At 32.3% G+C, this 22,800-nt stretch overlaps 1 protein-coding gene across 7 annotated transcripts in view; it reads right to left on the reverse strand.

The window, feature by feature from the left end:
* The window catches only part of CHD9 (chromodomain helicase DNA binding protein 9), a 208,614-nt gene that overhangs the window by 135,023 nt on the left and 50,791 nt on the right, over nucleotides 1–22,800 (reverse strand). The gene's annotated exons all lie outside the window — the stretch shown is intronic.

Here is a 22,800-nt window from a genome sequence, read left to right on the forward strand (position 1 = left end):
CTTACGATAATCTCAAGAGAAAAAATGATAAGTTTTATACACACACATCACATATATACATATACAATTTACATGTAGAAAGGATCTAATAGGTTACTTGCTAACATGAAATGGCTGCCCAATTTTGTTCTAGGCTTGTATTATTCCAAATATTTTTAACAACGGTAATTTATGGTTCTGCTCCCACTGTCTTGCATAGGGAAACCACAAAGGGAGATTCTTGCTCCTCTACAAATTAGTTTATTCAAAAATTAGCAAAGGTCTAAGAAACTTTTCCAGTACTTCTATTTTGGGAGATCCATATAAGGAAATAAAAATTTCCTGAACAAAATGTCTGCTCACTGTTTAAACAGAGAAAAACTTTTGAAAAATTCTGAGAAGTAAAAACTACCAGAATCTATATTAATTTTACCTAGAAATGGACTTATTAATCGCAATGGTATACAAGTGCTGTGACAAATATATAATTTTAGAATAAGGAAAGTAGAGAAAAAAAGAAATTATTTTTCCAGATTTTATAATTTTGAGACTGAGCAGATAATGTTATGTGTTCTGAACTGAACATAGAATTAGCCCCACCCCCCAAAAAAGGCAGGTTCAATCACTTCTCTTGAACATATTTTAGGTTCAGCTATAGACTCTAGGCTAGAGAACATCTATGTATATTTAACCCATTAATCAGGAAAGCAATTTCCTATGTTTTTTAATGGATGTATGATTATTTACCAAGAGGAAAAAAGAGAAATGAAATAGAAATTACCAAATGCAGTATATTATCAAATATAAGGCACATTAGTTGATGTAACACAAAGAAACAAACTATGATACTATACCAATTTGAATTTTTATTTTATAATCTATGAAATAACTTTTAAAAGCATTTTTAGACCAAGACTTATTCCAAAGGATCTGACAGTTTCTTTTCCCATGAAGTACTCTTTTTGGTCCATAAAACACCTGACTGTTGCTCAGTAAGTAAATATAGAATCACCGTCATTTCTTCAACAACAAAAACTTGCTTCACTAATATTAAATTTATGCTCTGCTACTCTGTCTCTTTGCCTCTCTGCATAATCAATAACTTTTTGGTTTAATGCTGAATAATAGTGTATCTTTTTAGAGATATTTTAAATAAGTAAACGTGTAGTATTGATGTACACAGCCCAAATGAAGTGATGACAATATAAGTAGCTATGACCAAGTTTCTGTACACATAGGCAATGACAGCCACCTGGCAGACAGTGACTGAGACACATCCTAACTTCAGAGATATTAAAAGTAGAAAAAATATGCATCTCAGAATTGATTAAAGTAATTTCTTAAATATTTAGAATGTATTACTTCAAGTGTTTGGAACCCAGAACTACAAAAACTGCCTAATTGAATGTTGAAAGTAAATTATCTGAAGCACATGACATCAGTTCACATATTCCCACTTATTTTGATAACAGTGAACTTACAAAACATTCTGAATTTATGCTGTGTACTATAGGCTTGTACATTTGTTTTATTCTTAAGAAATTAAGGTTTTTTAAACAGAAATAGACTCACAGACATAGAATACAAACTTGTGGTTGCCAAGGGGGTGGGGGGTGGGAAGAGATTGACTGGGATTTCAAAATTGTAGAATAGATAATCAAGATTATACTGTACAGCACAGGGAAATATATACAAGATCTTATGGTAGCTGACAGAGAAAAAATGTGACAATGAATATATATATATGTTCAAGTATAACTGAAAAATTGTGCTCTACACTGGAATTTGACAACATTGTAAAATGATTATAAATCAATAAAAAATGTTAAAAAAAAGAAATTAAGGTTTTTTAGAACACTGTTCTGGAAATAAGTTAATGATGTATCAGAGCAGTAATATTTCATTTAGGAAAGAAATGGTATAGACATTGAATTTTTGTACATTATGGTAGATTATGTTAAAGCAAAGTGTTTTCTACATTTATGTAACATGAGGCTTACGAAAAATATGGGGAGATATGGAAATTTTAATTAAGAAAACAATTTTGCTATATACTCTTCCAATAAACATTTACTAATAAAACAACTTCTAGGCACTAGGATGATGAATAAGAACTGACCTCTCAAGGGGAATACAAGCAAGTAAATAGACCATTACCAATACAATATTTGTGCTTTGATAAAAGTACGTAAGAGGAGGAAGATTTAATGAAGAAAATGAATATAAACACTATACTATGTTAAGATATACTTTTCATATGTGACAAGATACATGTAGTCAGCTTTAGTTATAAAGACAGAAACTAAAGATGAAGTATGAAAAAATTTCCATAAAATCTTAAAAAAAATCCTATCTTTTCTGATTTGAACAGTTTATTCTATAATTGACACAATAATCATTTAAGTTTCTCTTTAAGATCTATCATCTTATTTCATTCTAGTATATATAGATATCATTTTCTAACTTCATAAAAACATTACATCAGTCCAATTTTAACTTACTATTTAATTAAGCAAAAATTTATGGAGGGTCCATTACATCCAAAGCAACTCTGTAGAAACTACAAAAGCTTCCACCTCATGAATTTCAGACTCTAAATGGGGGAGGGTAGGGAGTAATGGCACAAGAAAAGTACATCATATATTGAATAAAATTTGATAAACATGCCCTAAGAGAGGCACAAGTTTATCTACAAGGTGATTTATAAAGAGAAGAGAGCATGTCTGGCAAATTATTAGGGAACAGCTTCTTGGAACACTTAGAATATGAAGAGGTCTTATAAAAGGGATTGGAAGGCAAGGCCAGGCAAAGAATTCAGGAATAAAGAAAACAGCAGGAAGCATATATTTAGGAAACAGTATGACCATTGAGAGTATACAAAAGAAGAAAAGTAGAAAATAAAGGTGGAAATACAAGTTAGAACAATGCAATAGGAGATTTTATCAATTAAGTACATAAATTAATATATTTGGAAGACAGAATTCTCCTAAAGTTAAGACAGTGTTTAGAATCAAAATCAAATTACTTATTTATCTGCATTTCTACATTTATCCAATGCCAAACATGATGCTCTTATAAAATCAATTCAAATATCAATAGGTCAGAATCCCTGCCTTCAAAAAATTCATAATCTATAGGGAAAGAAAACACATAAACAAATAGTATCATATATATCTTAGCAGAGATATATACAAAGCACTATATTATGGTAGCACAGATTAAACAGCAATTAATTATGCCTCGAAAAGATCAGGAAAGGCAAGAGAAGAGGTAACATTTGAACTGGGTCATAAGAGTAAAAATAAGGTCTCTAAACATGTGTTCTATAATAGAATTTATATATATAAACTTACTTCAGTGGCAAATTTATTTTCCTCAATGTCTAATAGTTGCTTTTCCTCCAAGATATTTCTATATTCTCCAGATAAGCCCCTCAGTATTTTTCTAATAAATGAACTGGTCTTCCCAATGAGTTCTACACATTAATAGCTCTGTTTAACTTAATATAACATTGATCCCTACCAAATTATTCAGTCCTCTATTACAGTCATCACTGCAGCATTTCTATACAGTATTAAATTTGTGCTACATTAATTACTATTTTGTTTATGAGCTACTTATAGCTATTTCATATTTATACCTGGAGAAAGTTCAGCTTAGGATTTACCTCCTATAGAAGGCCTCTCCCTACTCAACCCTGTCTAGTAACCTGCACATACCATAAATAATATTGCATTGTGATAATATATTACCTTTTTCTCCAGTACACTCTACACCCTTAGAAAAAAGAAACACTCTTACAATCTTTGTATCCTTAGATGTTGCCTAGCATAGGAGGCAGGAATACATTTTTGCTATATCAATGAATGACTAACAGGAATTAGAACATGATACTTAAAACAAACAAAAACTAGACCTGAGTCCTGGCTCCACCACCTTCTAGCTATATGACCTTGAGAAGATCACACACTTTTTTGTTTTCATCTATAAAAAAACCCCGAAGAACAAAAATAACTACACAGACTATTAACTATAGTCCTGTCTGCTTCAAAGGTAAATTATAAAGTGCTAAGTAAAGATAAAATACTATCTCTACCAGTAAGCTGTAACCCTTATTAGGGCAGGGAACAGTACAATCTTTTACAATCCCCACACTCTCTTGCATTGTACCTAAAATTGGCAAGAGCACAGAGGGAACGCTAAAAAATGCCCTGAAGTGAGGCAGGACGTGGCATTTGGGGAACTACTCAAGAGCATGATGTGGCCAGAGCACGCTACTAGCCAAATAGAGAGATGTCGGGAGGCAAGCAGAGGGCAGATATCCAGGCCTTTTATTAGCCATGTTAAGAAATCTGGACTTTATCCTAGAGGCAATAGGGAGCTATTTCACTGATTAAAATTTTTTTCTCTGGCTTAACACTTGACTAACATTTTTACTGTGGTTATTAACATTTGAAGTTATTTTCAGATAGTAAATAGCAACTCTTCCAATGACAGTAACCAAAAAACTTAAGAGTTGGACCCAGAAACATTTTTTAAAAAATAAAATGATAATGATGGGTGTATTAGTTATTTTTAAAAATATCCTGGGAACTCCTGCTTGCTAGAGGGGATGCTGCATAGTTCATCAATCATTTAATAAAGCCAATTACATCTTTAAAATGAAAAAAAAAAAGAATATTCTTACTTGGCAAAGTAAAAAGCTGGCAAACTTCAGTTCACCATTTCTTTGTTTAAAAAAAATTATCTGTAGACTTCTAGTAACAGCTCTTGTTAAGGAATTCACACTATGCTTGAATACCTGTTAAAAAGTTCTTCTTTACATCAAGTTAAATTTCCTCCTGTCTTCATAGGCATTTACTTTGAGATTATTTAAAATAAACCTAATTGTGACAAATCTTCAAATTCCTGAAGACTTACATCTCCTTTAAAAGCTTTGCAAAACTACAGGTAAAATATTCCAGTTTACTGAAATGTGAAAAATTCTACCTAAAGTGGTTAAAATAAAACGTTTAATGTTAAAGGGATAAACTTCCAACTATAGGCCCCATATTACTAACTTCCTTAGGTTTCCCACAGGGCTTCTAAGTACATGACTGGTAGACAATACAGAATTTGACAAGGTTTACTAGCTTAATACTAGTAAAATTATGTGACAATATTCTTGTAACTAGGTGAATAACCACACTCAGATAGTACTAATTAATTTTCCAATAGTGTAGCGCAGAATTTCTATCCTCAGCTGGTCTGGTTCAGCTTAAAGGAAGGTAGAGAAACTTTGCTTAACAAGGTGATTATAAGCTGGAGGCAGAATTACATACAATAGTTAACAGAACCAAGATATAAAAGAATCTTAAGAGAATGAAGCAATGGATCAAATCTAATAATTTTTAACTATGAGGTCCTGTCTTCAGTGCAGATGACCAGCTCTCAAGTACATTCAGGCTGCAAATTCTATAGAGGCCAGGCAGGTGACATTAATGAGTGAAGCTGGCCAGGAGAGAACTATGGCTAGCTAAAAAGTACAAAGGGGCAGCCACCAGTCAGCTTCAGTTAACTATTGTTCCTAAGTTTTTAAGAGGAGCTGGAAATCTACCCAGGCTTCTTTGGGAAATTCCCTGATTTTTAAATGTTGATAACTAATTCAAATTATTTAATAAATTTCTCTTAGATAGAAAACTCAATACTCTAAACATATGAACTCTCTGTATACTAATGTCTGAAATTAATATGGTCTCAGTAAAAATTCCAGCAGTTTTTTTCAGAGGTAGACACAGTGTTTCTAAACAGAACAAAAGCAAAGCCAGGAAAAGATATGGAAAAGAAGCACAATCAGGAAGAACTAATCCTACTAAATATTAAAGCATTATAAAATTCCACTTATCAAAACACTGTGGTATCAACACATGAGAAGCCATACAGATACAAAAGGAAATAATTTACTATCTCAAATTGGGGGGAAAGTGAACTATAAAATAAACAGGACAATTGGATGACCACCTGATAAAAACAGGTCCATATCTTGTTCTCAAACAAAGATATGTAAGAAATAAAAAACCACAAAACTACTAGAAGAAAACATGGACAAGGGAACCTTGGTTTCTATTTATGAAACAAAATCTAGATGTCATTAAGGATTCATTAATTAGATTACACAAATAACTTTATTAAAAGATTCATAAATTAGATTACAAGAGAAAAACAGCAAATGGAAAAATATCTGCAACTCATTAATTGATGAAGTGCTCATTTTTTTTTAACACATCAAGACTTCCTATAAAATACTAATAGTCTAATAGAAAAATGGGCAAAGGATACCAACAGTCAGTTCATATTCTTATTCAAAATAAGAATGTCAGTTAGAACCACAATGATGTATTAACTTTCACCCATCAGACTGACAGTGATTCCAAAATTTAATAACACATGTTAGTAAAGCTGTTGAAAAAAACACTCTCATATACAAATGCTATGAAGTCTAAATGGTAAAATCTCTAAGGAAAGACATTTGCCATATCTATAAATATTTCAAATGCACATACCCTTCGAGAAAATTCCCTTCTACTAATTTATTCTATAAATATGTTCATGTATAAGTGAATGCCACATATACAGGTATTTATTACTTGCTCCAGCAGAAGATTTAATATAGCCTAGATGTCTATCAACCGGATGCTGATTAAACAAAATGTCATGTTCACTCATGCTGGTCACAACAAATCTGGGTACGATATTCAAGCCTGATTGTATAATTTAAAGAAGAATATAGACAAAGTGGGACTTTAGAGGACAGCAACCAGATTGGTGAAGTTACTTGAAATCATGCTTCTCAGAGTTTCTCTCCTCAGTCCTCACCTCATTCTAGATATTTTCCCTGGGTAAGATCATCCTCTATCATTTATATACTGACAACTTCTAAATTTTTATGTCTGGGAGGGAGGGTATAGCTCAAGTGCTAAAGTGCATGGGTCCTGGGTTCAATTCCCAGTACTTTCTCTAAAAATAAATAAATAAACAAACAAACCTAATTCTCCTCCCCCCTCCTCAATTTTTTTTTTATGTCTAGTACCATCTTTCCCACTGCCTCCTGGAATTCTTCAGAAGTATAAACTCAATAGGTTCAAAACCGACCTTTCTTCTAAACTCTTTCTCCTAGGTGCTTTATTTGGCTAATGGCACTGTAAAACCGACCTTTCTGCCTGAAGTATTTCCCCACTTTAATCTATGTACAACGTGACCAAGAGTAAGTTTTGTAAAACAAAGAGATTTGACTATCACTTGCAATGGAAACCCACAGTTCCTTAATGGGGGACATATGCCCTTCAAATTTTTTCTCTTTTTCCACCCCACCATCTCTCCACATCCTCTACAATCTAATCATGCCAATCTACTTGTTATCTTCCTAAACATGTCCTATTATTCATTTTCCATGCTATTACTCATGCTAACTGTAGGATCTCAAATGGTGGATTTAGAATGATAGGCACCAGAAAACTATGGGGGAAATTATTTTGGCTCAATATAAGAAAGGAATCTGAAATAGAGCTCTCTGAAGACTACGATAATGAGTTCCTTATTACTAAAGTTACATATTCAAATCTTAAACAGGTTAACCAAGATCTCCATAGAGATACTGTAAAGAGGAGTCCAGTAGTATATAAGTGACTGTCTGGATAAGCCTTAAAATTCCTTCTAATCTTGTCTTTTATGACTCTTTGCATTTAAGAATTGCTGTTTTTAATGTAGTATGCCAACATTAGTTATTAGTAAGTTTCAACAAGGTTTATAGGCATATAAAACAACCTATACTATATATCTTTAATTGATCTAAGAATTCCATATTAAGTTCCTCAAATCTAAAGATGATATTAAATTATACAAAATTGCAAAAAATTAGGAATTTAATATACTTCAAAATAATTCTAATAAATTGTGGGTGGGGGGAGGATGGGACTAACCCTACTTTAAAGATAGGATGAAATGGAATATTAGGAAGATTAAGCTCAAGTTGCTATAAACCCAGAAACTAAAACTGTCACTTCAACTACAGAATGGAACATTATTCACAAAGCACAAATTAAATAGAGGGGAAAAAAAGGGCATAAATAGCTAATCACAGTCTAAATATGCATTCTCAACATAGCTATAGGACAGCAAATAGAGTAAAGCTATTACAAAGAATATACTACCTCATAACTCATACAGGATTACACTGCATTATATAATATGTGCCAGAAAACACTCCTGCTACACTAGTTAGATGGTTACTATAGTTTTTACTTAAGCAAAATGGAAAAGTTTTAATAGGAAAAAATGGGCAACATCATCAAAATTAAAATTTTCTGTACTTCAAAGGACACAGACAACCCTGGGAGAATGAGATAAAAGGGTGACGAAGAGAAAAATTTTGCAAATCATATATCTGATAAGGAGGTTGTATCTAGAAAATAAAAAAAAAACTACAACTTAATAGTAAACATATAATTCAATTAAAAAGTGGGCAAAAGATCTGAATGGACATTTCTCCAAAGAAGATACACAAATGGCTAATAAGCACATGAAAAGACACTAAACGTCATTAGTCATCAGGGAAATGTGTATCAAAACCATGAGATACCACTTTACCTCCACTAGGATAGGAGGAAAATAGTAACAGAAAATAACAAGTGTTAGTGACGATGTAAAGAAGCTGAAACTCTCTAACACGGCTGTTAAGAATGCAGCCACTCTGAAAAACAGTCTGGCAATTCCTCACATGGTATATACCCAAAGGAATTTAAAGCAAGGATTCATATAGATACACAACAATGTTTACTGCAGTATTATTCATACAAAGAGGAAACAACCCAAATGTCCACCAACTGATGAATGGGTAAATAAAATGTGCTATATTGCTATTATTTGACAATATTATTAGACAATAAAAAGAATTAAGTACTGATATGTTTAAATCATGAACTTTGAAAATATGCTAAATGAAAGGAGCTAGTCACAAAGGACTGCATATTATATGATTCCATTTTATATGGCATGTCAAGAATAGGCTAATATACAGAAATGGAAAGCAGATTAGTGGTTGCCAAGGGATGGGGTTAGAGGGATTGATGAGTGTTGGATACAGGTTATGGGGGTTCTTTGGAGAATAATGAAAATGTTCTAAAATTATTTGTGGTAATAGATACACAACTCTGTGAATACACTAAAGCCACTGAACAATACACTTCGGATGGATTATTTAGTATATGAATTATACCTCAATGAAGCTATTTGATAAAGAAAAATTATATGGGCAAAATTATTTTGAGTCTTCTAATTTTTACTGTATCTCTTAAATAAGGATGAAAGTTATAGTAGTCAATTAATTTATTTTCTTCAACCTAATTACTAACTAATTTTACTTAGCAAGTATTTGCAAGGCAGATTTTTTTCTGAGAACAAAATAAAGCAAGTGAATTCACTATGAAAAATTTGGCCAAGTTACAATGGAAGTCTGTTAGTCTTCTCAAAATATTTCATCAGTCCGATATAACTTTGAAGCTATGGCAATGTTAAAATAAGCAAGTAATGGTAAATATATATTATACTCTTGTAAAATTTTAAAATAAATAAGAACTCTAGAATACACACAACTTTTAAATAACTAAAGAAAAACAACTTTTGAAAATAAGCTATTGTGATTAGTTTAGTCAAAATTTAAAACTTCAATAAAAAAACTAAAATGGTCCTACTGATTCTGCCACAAATGATAAAACCTGTTGCCCATCCTATACATTTGTTATCAAGTGATACAGTGCATATTAAAATACATGCAACATGTTTTTATTATCATTAATAACACTAAGTGATTTTAGAATTGGGGGAGAATGTCACATGACAACTCAGAAAATAATGGAATATTAGTGAAAATTAGAATTTGAAATTTAGTTCATCTAGAATTTTTACTTTCATTTTTTAAAAGGTAGGAAGTCCAGAGACTGAGCAATAAATGTTAATAGAAAGGGTATAAATATTAAATTAGTATGGAATCAATACTGCCCTTCAGTTATTTAGAGCTGACCCTTTAAAAGATCACAAGGACTGCTAAGTTCTGTATTCAATAAGGGTTAAAGCAGGGAAGCAACTGTACTCTTTCCATCCAAGCTTTTATATTCATTTCTAGATCTACTTTTCTATCCTCTTCTGAGAATTTTACTGATAGGATACAGACATATACCAAATAATCTCCTACCCAGGGCCAAAGTATTTCTGATTAAATTCCCAAACATATCACAAATACAAAAACCACAGAAGACATTACTTTTTCTTTTTAATTTCCTTCCACTGCTTCAGGTTTTTTTTTTTTTTTAACTTGAAAAATGTTTGGTTCTTGTAGCAAGCAGTAAAAAGTTAATACTCTATTTCTTCTGCCTTCCTTCCCCACTCTTACCTGCTCAAGGACATTGCAACAGTCATTCTTGCTTCTCTCTCCTGAGTAATCAATTTTTCTCATTCTACTAAATCATTCTCATATGCATACAAACAAGCTGTTATTACAGCTTAGGAAGTAACTAAAATGTATATAGAAAAGAAAACAGGGAATCAAAATGGTACACTACCAAAAAAATCAATTAAATACAAAGAAAAGAGTAATGATTGGAGGAATGAAGAGCATATAAGACAGAAAAAAGCAAATAGTGAACTGACAGAATTAAGTTTTTCCTTATCAGTACTTACTTTGAATGTAAATGAATTAAATTCTCTAATTAAAAGAAAGATATTGGCAGAATGGATAAAAACAAAAACAAAACCCCATGATCCATCTATATGCTATCTACAAAACACTCACTTTAAATACAAAACATAAGGAGGTTAAAAATGAAAGGATAGAAAAAGATATCCCATGCAAAGGAGAACTACATGGCTATACTTTTATCAAACAAGAGACTTTAAGTCAAAAAGGTTACAAGAAACGAAGAAGAACATTATATGTTGATAAAAGGTTTAATCCATCAAGAATATGTAATAATCATAAACATATATGCACCTAACAATAGAGCCACAAATTTTATGTAGCAAGAATTGAAGAGAAATATACACAGAATTAAAGGGAAAAACAGACAGTTCTACAATAATAACTGGAGACTTCAATATCCTATGTTCAATAATGGATAGAACACCCACACAAAAAATCAATAAGGAAAACAGAGGATGTGAACATTATAAACCAATTAGACCTAAAATACATATACAGAACATTCCATCCAACAATAGCACAATATGTATTTTTCTCAAATGTGCGTGAAACATTCTGCGGGACAGATGATACAGTAGGTCACAAAACAACTTTTAATACATTTTAAAGCCTGAAAGTATACAAAGTAGCTTTCTGACCCCAATGGAATAAATCTGGAAATCAGTAACAGAAGCAGAACCAGAAAAAATTCACAAATATATGGAAGTAAACGAAACACTCTTAAATAACCAATGCATCAAAAGAAAAGTAATCATCATTCAAAAGAGTAAAAATCAAAACACATCAATTGCAAAATTTATGGGACATAGTGAAAGCAATGTTCCAATGAAAATGTACATGTGTAAACAACTACACTAAAAAAGAAAGATCTCAAGTCAATAACCTAACTGTGCATCTTAAGGAAATTTAAAAAAAAAAAAAAAAAAAGCAAACAAACCAAAAGGCTGCCGAAGGAAAGAAATGATAAAGATTAGAGATGAATGAAATCAAGAAGAGAAAAGCAATACAGGGAAAAAAATCAATGAAATCTTATCATTAGTCCTCTGAAAAGATCAACAAAATTGACAGACCTTTAGCCAGACCAGCTAAGGAAAGAGAGGAGATCCAAATTACTTAAAACAGAAACACAAGAGAGGACATTAATATAGGTGTTACAAAAATAATGATTATAAAATGATAATATCAATAATTGTTCACCAACAAATTGGACAACCTAGATGAAATGGACAAACTACCATACAAATTATCAAAACTCAGTCAAAAAGAAATAGGAAATCTAAACCGATCTATAATAAGTAAGGAGATTGAATCTGTACTCCAAAACCTCCCAACAAATAAAAGTCTAGGACCAGATAGCTTTAATGGTGAATTCTACCCTAAATATTTGAAGAATTTACACCAATCCTTCTTAAATTCTTCCACAAAAGTGAAAAGATTGGAACATTTCTCTTTCTAAATCATTCTGTGAGGTCAACATTACTCTGATACTGAAGCTAAACACATTACCAAAACAAAAAAGCAAACAAACAAACAAAAACAACTAAAGACTAACAACCCTAATGAATATATATGAATAAATCATCAACAAAATACTAGCAAACCAAATCCAACAGATTACACACACACGTACAACATATATATCATGACCAAGTGGGACTTATTCTAGGCATATAAAGGTAATTAACATACAAAAATTAATCAATATCATACATCATACTAATAGAATGAAGGAAAAAACACATCATCTCAACTGATGCAGAAAAAGCATTTGCATTTGACAAAATATAACACCCTTCCTGTTAAAAACACTCAGTAAAATAGGAATAGAAAGAAATTTCCCCAATTTGATAAAAGCCATATATGAACTTACAGCTAACATAATACTCAAAGTTAAAAGAACATGTTTTTGCCCCAGTATCAAGAACATGACAAGGATGCCTACTTACACCACTTCTACTTAACATAGTACTGGAAAATCCAAGCAGACAAAATAGGCAAAAAAGTAAAATTAAATGCATCCAGAGTAGAAAGAAAGAAGTACAACTATCTCTATTCACAGATAACAAGATCTTATACAAAACTATAAATAACACACACACACACAGAGCTAATAAATGAATTTAGCAAAACTGCAGGCTACAAATCTGTGCAGAAAAATCACTTCTATTTCTGTAAGACAGCAATCACCATTCCAAGAAGGAAATTAAGAAAACAACTACAGATAAAAAACAAGTTCATACTGTATAGCACAGGGAACTATACTATCTTGTAGTAACTTATGGTGAAAAAGAATATAAAAATGAATATAAGTATGTTCATGTATGAAGCATTTTGCTGTACACCAGGAATTGACACATTGTAAACTGACTATACTTCAATAAAAAATATATATACATAAGTCATTTATAAGAAAAAAGTAAAGTAATAGTTTAAGCTGAAAAAGAAAGGAAAAGAATTCCATTTACAGTATCATTAAAAAATATTTAGTTATAAATTTAATATAGGCCATGTAAGATGTGGACACTGAAGACTAACATATTTCTGAAAGAAATTAAAGTACATGTAAATAAATGGAAAGACATCCTGTGAATAATGAAATTTAAATAAATCAAAGACATGAACTGGAAGACTTAATATTACCAAGATGACAATAATACTCAAAGTGACCTACAGATTCAATGCAATTCCTACCAAAACCCCAATTATGCTTTTTGCAGAAATGGAAAAACTCATCTGAAAATTCATATGGAATTTTAAGGGACCCAGAATAGTCAAAATAATCTTGACAAAGAACAAAGTCTGAAGACTCACACGTCTCAATTTCAAAACTCATTATAAAACTACAATTATCAGAACAGTGTGGTAACCGGCATAAGGATAGACATACAGACCAAAGGGTTGGAATTGAGAGCCCAAGAAAAAACCCTCACACCTATGGTCAACTGGTTTTTGATAAGGATGCCAAGACAATTCAATGGGGAAAAATAGTCTCTTCCACAACTGATGCTGGGAAAACTGAAGAGGCACCTGCAAAAGAATGAAGCTGAACCCTTAACCTATACCATATACAAAAATTAACTCAAATAGTTCAAAGATCTAAATTTAAAAGCTAAAACTATATAACTCTTAGAAGAAAACATAAAGGCAAATGACTGGATTTGGCTATGATTTCTTAAATATAACACTAAAAGCATAGTTGACGATAGAAAAAAAAAAACTGGACTTCATAACAATTGAAAATCTGTGCATCAAAGGACACTATCAAGAGAGTGAAGACAAATCACAAAATGGGAAGACAACCCAACTTAAAAATGAATAAAAGACTTCAATAGACATTTCTCCAAAGATCTGTTCTCCAAAGAAGACATTTCTTCCAACACATGAAGAGATACTCTACATCAGCCATTAAGGGAATGCAAATCAAAATCACAATGAGATATCATTTCATACCTACTAGGGATGCTATAAAATAAAGGAAAATAAAAAAGTGTTGAGGAGAATGTGGAAAAACTGGAACCCTCATACACTGCTGGTAAGAATGTAAAATGGTACAGCCACTGTGGAAAAGAGTGTGGCGGTACCTCAAAAAATTAACAAAGAATTACCATATAACCCAGCAATTCTATGCCTAGGTATATACTATACACCCAAAAGAATTAAAAGCAGGACTTAAACAGATATTTATACAATAATGTTCATAGCAGCATTATTCACACTAGCCAAATGTTGAAAAAATCCAAGTGCCATCAACAGATAAACAAAATCAGGTATATACATAAAATGGAATATTATCCAACTACAAAAAGTGAATGAAATTCTTATACATTCTGCAACATAGATGAACCTTATAAACACTGTGCTAAATATAAGACACAAAAGGAAAAAATGTATGATTCCTCTTATATGAAATGTCTAGAATAGGCAAATTCATAGAAACAGGAAGATTACAGGTTACCAGGGACTGGTAAGAGGAAAAAGGAGAGAGTTATTTCTTAATGAGTAAAGAGTTTCTGTTTGGGTGATGAAAATATTTGGAAATAGTGGTGATGGTTACACAACATTATGTATAGAGATGCCACTGAATTGTACACATAATGATTAAAACAGCAAATTTTATCATATGTGTGTATACACACACACACACACACACATATATATCTTACCACCAAAAAAGAAAAAAAAAGCCATACTCCTTCCTCCGGGCCTTTGCACTTGTTGAGTACACTTCCCTCACTTCATATAAATTCTTTTCTCAAAAGTAACTTTCTCAGTGAGGCCTTTCCTGACCAACCTATCTAAAATGTCATCATTCCCTCCAACACTTCACATTCTACCCGCCCCCGCCCCGCTCCCACTTTTTTTGCCTTAGTATTAGTTAACATTCTATATATTCTACATATTTATCTGTTTAAAGCCTATGTTCCCCAGAAAAATCTAAGTTCTAAGAGGTCAGAAATTTTTATGTGATGTATCTTTATCATATGGTAAGCAGTCAAAAAATACTTACTCATAGAATATGCACATAAAACTTTGGAATATACACATAAAACACATAGGAATGCTATGTAATGCAGAAACTGTTTTTGTCCTCTTAAAAAATCTTATGTGAGACTTTCTAAAAAATGGCATTAGTGATTATCTGGACATTGAGCCTATGACCCATTTAAAAAATATTTTTTATTTTTTTCTTTGTTTTATTGAGATATACTTGACATACAGCACTGTGTAAGTTTAAGTGGTACAGTATAATGATTTGACTTACATATATCATGAAATAGTGACCCAATAATTTTAGAGATCCTCCATTATTCATATAGATACAAAATTGGAGAAACGGAAAAAATATTTTGTGATGAGAACTCTTAGGATTTACTCTCTGAACAACATTCATATATAAGATATAGAAGTGTTAATTTATCATGTTGTACCTTACATCCCTAGTACTTATTTATCTTATACTGGAAGTTTGTATCTTTGGACTGCCTTCATCTAATTCCCCCTCCCCTCAGCCCTCACCCCTGCCTCTAGTAAACAAAAATCTGATCTTTGTTTCTTTGATTTTATATGTTTGTTTAAAGTATAATTGACCTACAAAGCTACTGTAGCTCTTGTTACACAACATAGTTATTTCTTCCTATACATTTCAAAATGATCACCATGGTAAGTCTAGTTATTGTGTCACCACACAAAGGTATTATTTAATTAACAATATTCCCCACACTGTACATTTCATATTAGTGATTCATTTATTTTGCAACTGGAAGGTTGTACCTCTTAATATCCCTCACTTCTTTTTTTTTCCTTCCCCCATCCTCTTTCCTCTGGCAACCATCTGTTTGGTCTCTGTATGCATAACTCTATTTCTGTTTTGTTATGTCTATTTGTTTTGTTTTTTAGATTCCACATATAAGTAAAAATCATACAGTATTTGTCTTTCTCTTTCTGACTTATTTCACTTAGCATAATACCCTCTAGGTCCATCCATGCTGTTGCAAATAGCAGGATTGCATTCTTTTTTATGGCTAATATTCCATTATTATATATACCACATCTTCTTTATCTATTCATCCACTGATCGGCACTTGGGCTGCTTCCATGTCTTGGCTATTATAAATAATGCTACAATGAACACAGGGGTGCACATGTCTTTTCCAATTAGTTTTTCTCCCCCAAAACAGAAATTTTTTTAAAGTTTTAATTGTGGTAAAACATACACGAAATAAATCATCTTAAATATTTTTAAGCGTACAGTTTAGTAGTTTTAAGCATATTCATTGCTGTGCAACTAATCTCTAGGATTTTTTCATCTTGCAAATTTGAAATCCTGTACTCATTTATTTAAACAGCTCCCCATTCTCCTTCCCCTGGTCCTAGCCCTTGGCAACCACCAATCTACTCTGTTTCTGATTCTGATTACCCTGGATACCTCATATAGGTAGAACCATACAGTACTTTTTCTCTGTGTGTATAACTGACTTATTTCACTTAATAATATTATCAAGGTTCATCCATGTTGTAGCATATGTCAAAATCTCCTTCCTTTTTTAAAGCTGAATAATATTCCTGTATGTATATTACAGCCCATTAAAATTTTTTTCCAGTATTTTCCAAACAAGTTGAGTGCAGAAAATGGGTCTCACTCATCTTTATCCCTAACAACTACAAGTATAATTCCTGGCACGTAGTAAACATTCAAATGATTTCAAGAATTCAATGTCATTACATGAAACAAAACAAAACCTCTTGATTCTTAATATTTACTACAATAGCTTAGATTCAAAAGCATTCTTTTAAGCAACAATGTATCATTTTTGACTTTAAGAATGTTTCTATTCAACTGTACACTTAAAAATGGTTAACGTAGTTAAATTTTATGTTTATATATTGACCCCCACACACACAGAGTATGTCTCAATGATCCAATTTGAAGCTTAATTTCCAGTTATCCCTCAAAGAATCCTACTTTCATTGATAAGTCATTCTACAAGGAGCCCTACAGTACAGTGGTTAAAAGGGCTCTGAAAAGAGACTAGTAAGGCTGGAATTCTGTCTTTAGCACTTGTTAGCTATGTAACCTTAGGCAATCACTTAATCATTTTGAAGCTGTTTCTTCATCTATAAAATGGGGACTGTAACAGTACTGATCTCATAGAACTGTAGTAAAATAATCCATATAAAGCACTGTATACTGTTTTCAAACTGTGCTCCATAGATTACTGGGTAGTCCTTAGACACTGAAAGGAAGAAATGGCTTTAGACTTCCCTTTCCCCTATTTCTTCTGCTATAAAAAATTTCACCCTAAATATTTTCCTTTTATTTATTTTAAGATCGAGCTTTTCAATAGGATTTTTTAAAAACAAAGGATTCCTTGGTTTAAAAGAACTGAAACCACTAATCTAAATAGCACTCCACTAACACTTATATTAACATCTTAGTCTGCAGATCGCCATTGACTAAATTCAATTACTTACATTGTTGGCATTCATACTTAATTAACTGTTGTTCTGCATCTCACAGAAAGGGAAATCTTTAAAATACAATCTCATCACTACTCTTGGTAAAAGCTAACTGGGAATAACTAATTTGAGGCTGATACTGAAAACAGATTACAAGTTTCCTAGTTGCTACTGAGTCAGGTCAAGTTGTTTAATTGAGGCAGTCCTGAACATCAATCATACTTATAACCAAATTAAGTGTGTGTGTACATGTGTGTGCATATGTGTGAATATATATATATTTATTTATTTAATATTTATTATTTAATATTTAAAACAGGAAATTGATTTAAATGCAGAATTGTCCAAAGTTTGAAATACAGTAAAAACTGAGACCCAGGTTGATTATCACCATCTAGCTTGCAGAGTTGTTACAGGGTTTAGAAATACATTCAAAGTTCCTAAAATATAGTAAGTGCTTTCTAAATGTAGCTTCCCCTCTCACACTTGTCATCTCTTTTCTGACTTCCCAAGAGCCAATACAGTCACTCAAACCTTCCCATGGCTGTTAGGCTTCTCTAGACCTCCTCGGATTCTTTCATTACTTATCTCAATGCTGTCCTCTCATCACCTTGAATACCCTTCTGTCCTTTTTAACTCACTCAATCCACCAAACTGTATTAACATCACCACTGTAATTTTACCACCCTGCCTCAGTCCAATTTGATTAAATTAACATTTCTGAATAGTTGTGATATTTATAATATTTGTTATATGCCTGGCACCTAACCTTTACCTTCAATGTAGTCCTTGCTTTTGCTTAATGTTTAAATTCCTTTTTCTTTGCTTCTAGGCTATCTCTTTGCATTTATTTCATGTTTTCCCTCTTCAATCCTAACTTCCCCATTCACACACAAGAATTTTGCCTCTTAGTCTTCTGAGGTTTTCCAATTGAAATTCACCAATCATCTTTTCAGAAGCATCTATCCCTTTTTTCTTCTACTATTCTTGTAAGAGGAAGCATGACTCTTCTCCAAAGATAAATCTTTCATGTCTTAACACCTACCATTACATCTAGCCTTTCAAAGGGGCTTACTCCCACACACATTCCACCTCTCTGGAGGATCTTTAATCACCCCCTGCAATTGCCTGCTTCCCTTCTAACAGACATCAGCAGATATCTGCTACCTTAACAAAAATGTACAAATAAAATCTTGTTCCTATCCTTCCTTTCAAAGACAAATATCAAAAATAAATTATCCACCACCTCCATTTTCCAAATACTCATTTGCTTGTTAAATTCTTGTACTTTAGTTTCTTCCCCCATAAGATTACTGCAACTATACTTTCAAAGATGTCTAATAACTGCCTAGACAAATCCAAATGTTCTCTTATTCCCTGTCCTTGACCACTGAGAAACACTCACCATTACTAACCAAAGTGACAGCAGAAACTAAGCTCAAATGCTATCTTCCATATGACACCTCCAATCATCTATGCCTCCCCATCATATACTATTTAGGCTTTTGGTGCTTAAAAGAACAAGGCCTATGACTTAATCATCTCAGATACCAGCTACCACTGTGCTTGGTCCATAATAAATGCTGTTTAAAATTTTTCTGAACTCAATTCAATTAACCTAACTACTCAGCCTTCTAGAAATTCTCTTAGCTTCTATGACACTACACTATCTTGGATTTTCTCTCCTATGGCTTTCCATGCTTTTCTGATTGACTTAAAGTTGTTTAATAGATACAAATTTCTATGCAGTGATTTCATTTCTATCAAATCCACTTAGCATTTCAAATTCAGTCAAATGTTGACCCATTTTCCTCAACATATCCTCTATAATGTGATTTCACATTCAGATCTTTGAGAAACTCAAGTCAGTTTTTCTTGGAATACTATAGATTCTTAAAAATTGTTTTCTTACTACTGATATAAAGATACAAAACCCAATTTCCCACTATTTTAATGAGACCATATACCATCTCATTGCCCTCCTTGAAGTCTCTGACCAAAAGCATACTAAGAAAGCAAGTTTGAGTCCCTATTTATATAATGATATGTACCCCTATCAGTAGCTCAAGGAACTTTGGTCATTTCTGACACACTTCTATTCATCGCAGGAATAATAACATATCTTCAGAATAATTTCCCCCTCTTTCCCCAGGGCTTTTTTCAAAGTATCATGTACATTTCACTTAATAACTATCAAATTCACTTTCACTAAAAGTTTTATACTTTTCCATCACCCTCAAGATTTAAGTTATAGATGTCTTTTTTTGTTCTTACTGAACCATACCCCTTAAAATGTGCTTTTAAAAAAACCAAACATTTTTAAGGATCAAGAAAAAACTGCCTCTTATTTGACTATCACTTTGAGAATACAAAACCATGTTTGTTCTAATCTGCTGTAATCCAACAGGCACAACATGGGTACTCATTTGTGGACCAAAAATCTTTTTATTTGCTATTCCATATTCCTTTGTACTACATCTCACTTAGATAGAAACAGCTATTCATCATCAACTATTCATCTTTGGAGATTAAAAAAAAAAGCACAAGATTCTTCAAATACAGTGGTATTTTAATCAAAACACATAACAATATATAATTGGCATTCTCATTCACTGCTAAAAGTAGTGTAAACTGGAACAACAAATTTGGAAAACTATATGGCATTATTGCTAAATTTGAACACATAAATAACTGTAACCAGCTTTTCCATGTCTAGGACTATATACTCCACAGGAATGTATGCACATGTGCACCAGAAGACATGGACAGAAATGTTCAAAGCAATATTATTCATAACAGCTCCAAACTGAAAACATGCCCATCATACATTAGAATCAACAGCAACGAGAAAGAGTGAACTACTCCTACATGGAAAAACACAGATTAGTCTCAGACATAATGTTAAGCAAAAGCATATTATATTATTCCATTTACATAAAGTTCAAAAACAGGCAAAACTACTCTATGGTTTTAGGAATAAGCATTAACGGCTACCTCTGGGAAGGCTGAAAGGGAATGATAACTGGGAAGGGAGTATGAGGGGAGCTTCTGGGGTCCCAATAATAGGAACATTCTATTCCTTGACCTAGGTGGTAGTTTCACAGAAATGTCTACTTTGTAGAAAGTTATACAGCTATATACTTAAGATTTACACTTTTCTGAATGTCAATTATAATCTAATTAAAAAAAAAAACCTAACTGGAACAAGATAAAGCATAAGTAAGTAAAAACTTATAAATCACCACTTAGAGTATATGTCATTCAAAAAAAACCCACTGGTAAACAAATAAAGGATGGTCTCTCAAAGGACTTAAGTAAGCTCCATATACTACTGATTCCAACCATGTTCACAAAAGCAGAATAAGTGTACTCTTTATATTTGGATATGCAGTGAATTCACTAAATTATGCAACCTCTGAAATAAAATATTCCCTAATACTAGGAACCTCAGGCAACTCGGTTTCTCAGCTTTGTCTATAAAAGACTAAATAAGTACACCAAATCTATCATCTTAAATTCCTAGATTTATTTTAGGTAAAGCTACCCAGTTCGTGGAATGGAAAAAAAATTTAATAAGTATTTAACTGTCTTTTAAAGATAAACACTGCAAAGATAACATAACTGAGAAAATATAGAGAGAAATATATTGAATTTGAGTCAGCTAATTACAGGAAAAACAATTTTTATTTTACTCAAACTGATAAAGCACAAAATTTTAAGATAAAACAAATTTTACACAAAATATATGAAACCTAACCACTATACTATCCAGCTTTTCCTTCTTCTTATAAAAGAACTAACAAGATATCCAGCAGTTATCTTTCAGAAAAACAGTGACTGATTTCCAATAGAATAAAACTTAATATACTTTATACGGTTGCTGCTTAGTCAGGTAAACTAAACTTAAACTGGACAAGAAAAATAATCTTTCTTTTCTTCCTTCCTCCAGATTCCAAACCATGTCCCCTCACAGCAACAACGTTTAAAATTACTGGTTAAAAAAGTTTCACCAAGTACAACCAAAAAAAAAAAAAAAAAAAACCTTAAAATATTCACTTGGTTAACTTCACTTAATAATGCCAAATTACAACAAAACATCAATATCTACAGCTATTTGATAAATAACAGCTACTAATGACCTAACCTATAATTTTTACTCATCAGCACCACAAGCCTCATTAAAAATGATAAATTTACTATCAGGCTGCCTACAAGCTAATCACTTTAAGGATTGCTAATTTCCTGAGAATATCAAGACTATAAGACTTTGGTATTCTGCACCATCACCCAAGTATTACATAAGCTCATCTACTACTACATTCAAGTTAATTTTTTCTCAAACCTTCACATCAAATATAACCTCTATTAAGATACTAATCACAAATAAACTTTTCAAAACCTGAGATACATTGTTAAAAAAGATAATGTCAGTTACCAATTTTTATAACATAAATATGAAGTCTACTCATTCCTCTCAAAACATACACTATAAATGTGGGTTTCACACACATAGCTAAACCTATCCTGACTGAGGCACCTATCACTCAGATAAAAGCAGTCCCCACCTTCTAAAGCACTTGTCTATGGATGGTACTCAAAACTTGGTTTCTTACCTTTTTCCCCGCCTCATCTTTATCTCAGTACATCTCACCCTCTATCTAGTTCAAGCCAGGAACCTGAAAGTCATTTTTGACACCTTTCATTTACAACCAGTTCATCAAGTTGTCAATTCCCCCACCATTCCCATCTTCCGCCTCTATCAAATCAAACTTTACATATACACATACACATATATCACCTTTTCTATTCTTTCACCTCTACAGCTGCTACCCTAGTTCCAGTGACCAGCATGTCTTACCTCAATAACTATAGTAGCACAAAGTTTTTGCTTTCACTCTTGCCTTTCTCCAGTCCATTCTCAACCAAAGTGATATTTTTAAAATTTAAATTAAATCATTCTGCTTCAAAATCTCCAATGACTGCAATGTCCTTAGTAAAACCCAAAGTCTTTAACATGCCCTGCAAGGCCCTATACAATCTGCTCTCTGCCTCTCTCTCTTTCATTTTGCATGGTTTCCCTCTATTACTATGCTCCTGCCACGATGAATTTCATTTCTTCCAACATATTAACC

Source organism: Camelus dromedarius, chromosome 9 (genome assembly GCF_036321535.1).
Source record: "Camelus dromedarius isolate mCamDro1 chromosome 9, mCamDro1.pat, whole genome shotgun sequence".
Classification (NCBI taxonomy): Eukaryota; Metazoa; Chordata; class Mammalia; order Artiodactyla; family Camelidae; genus Camelus; species Camelus dromedarius.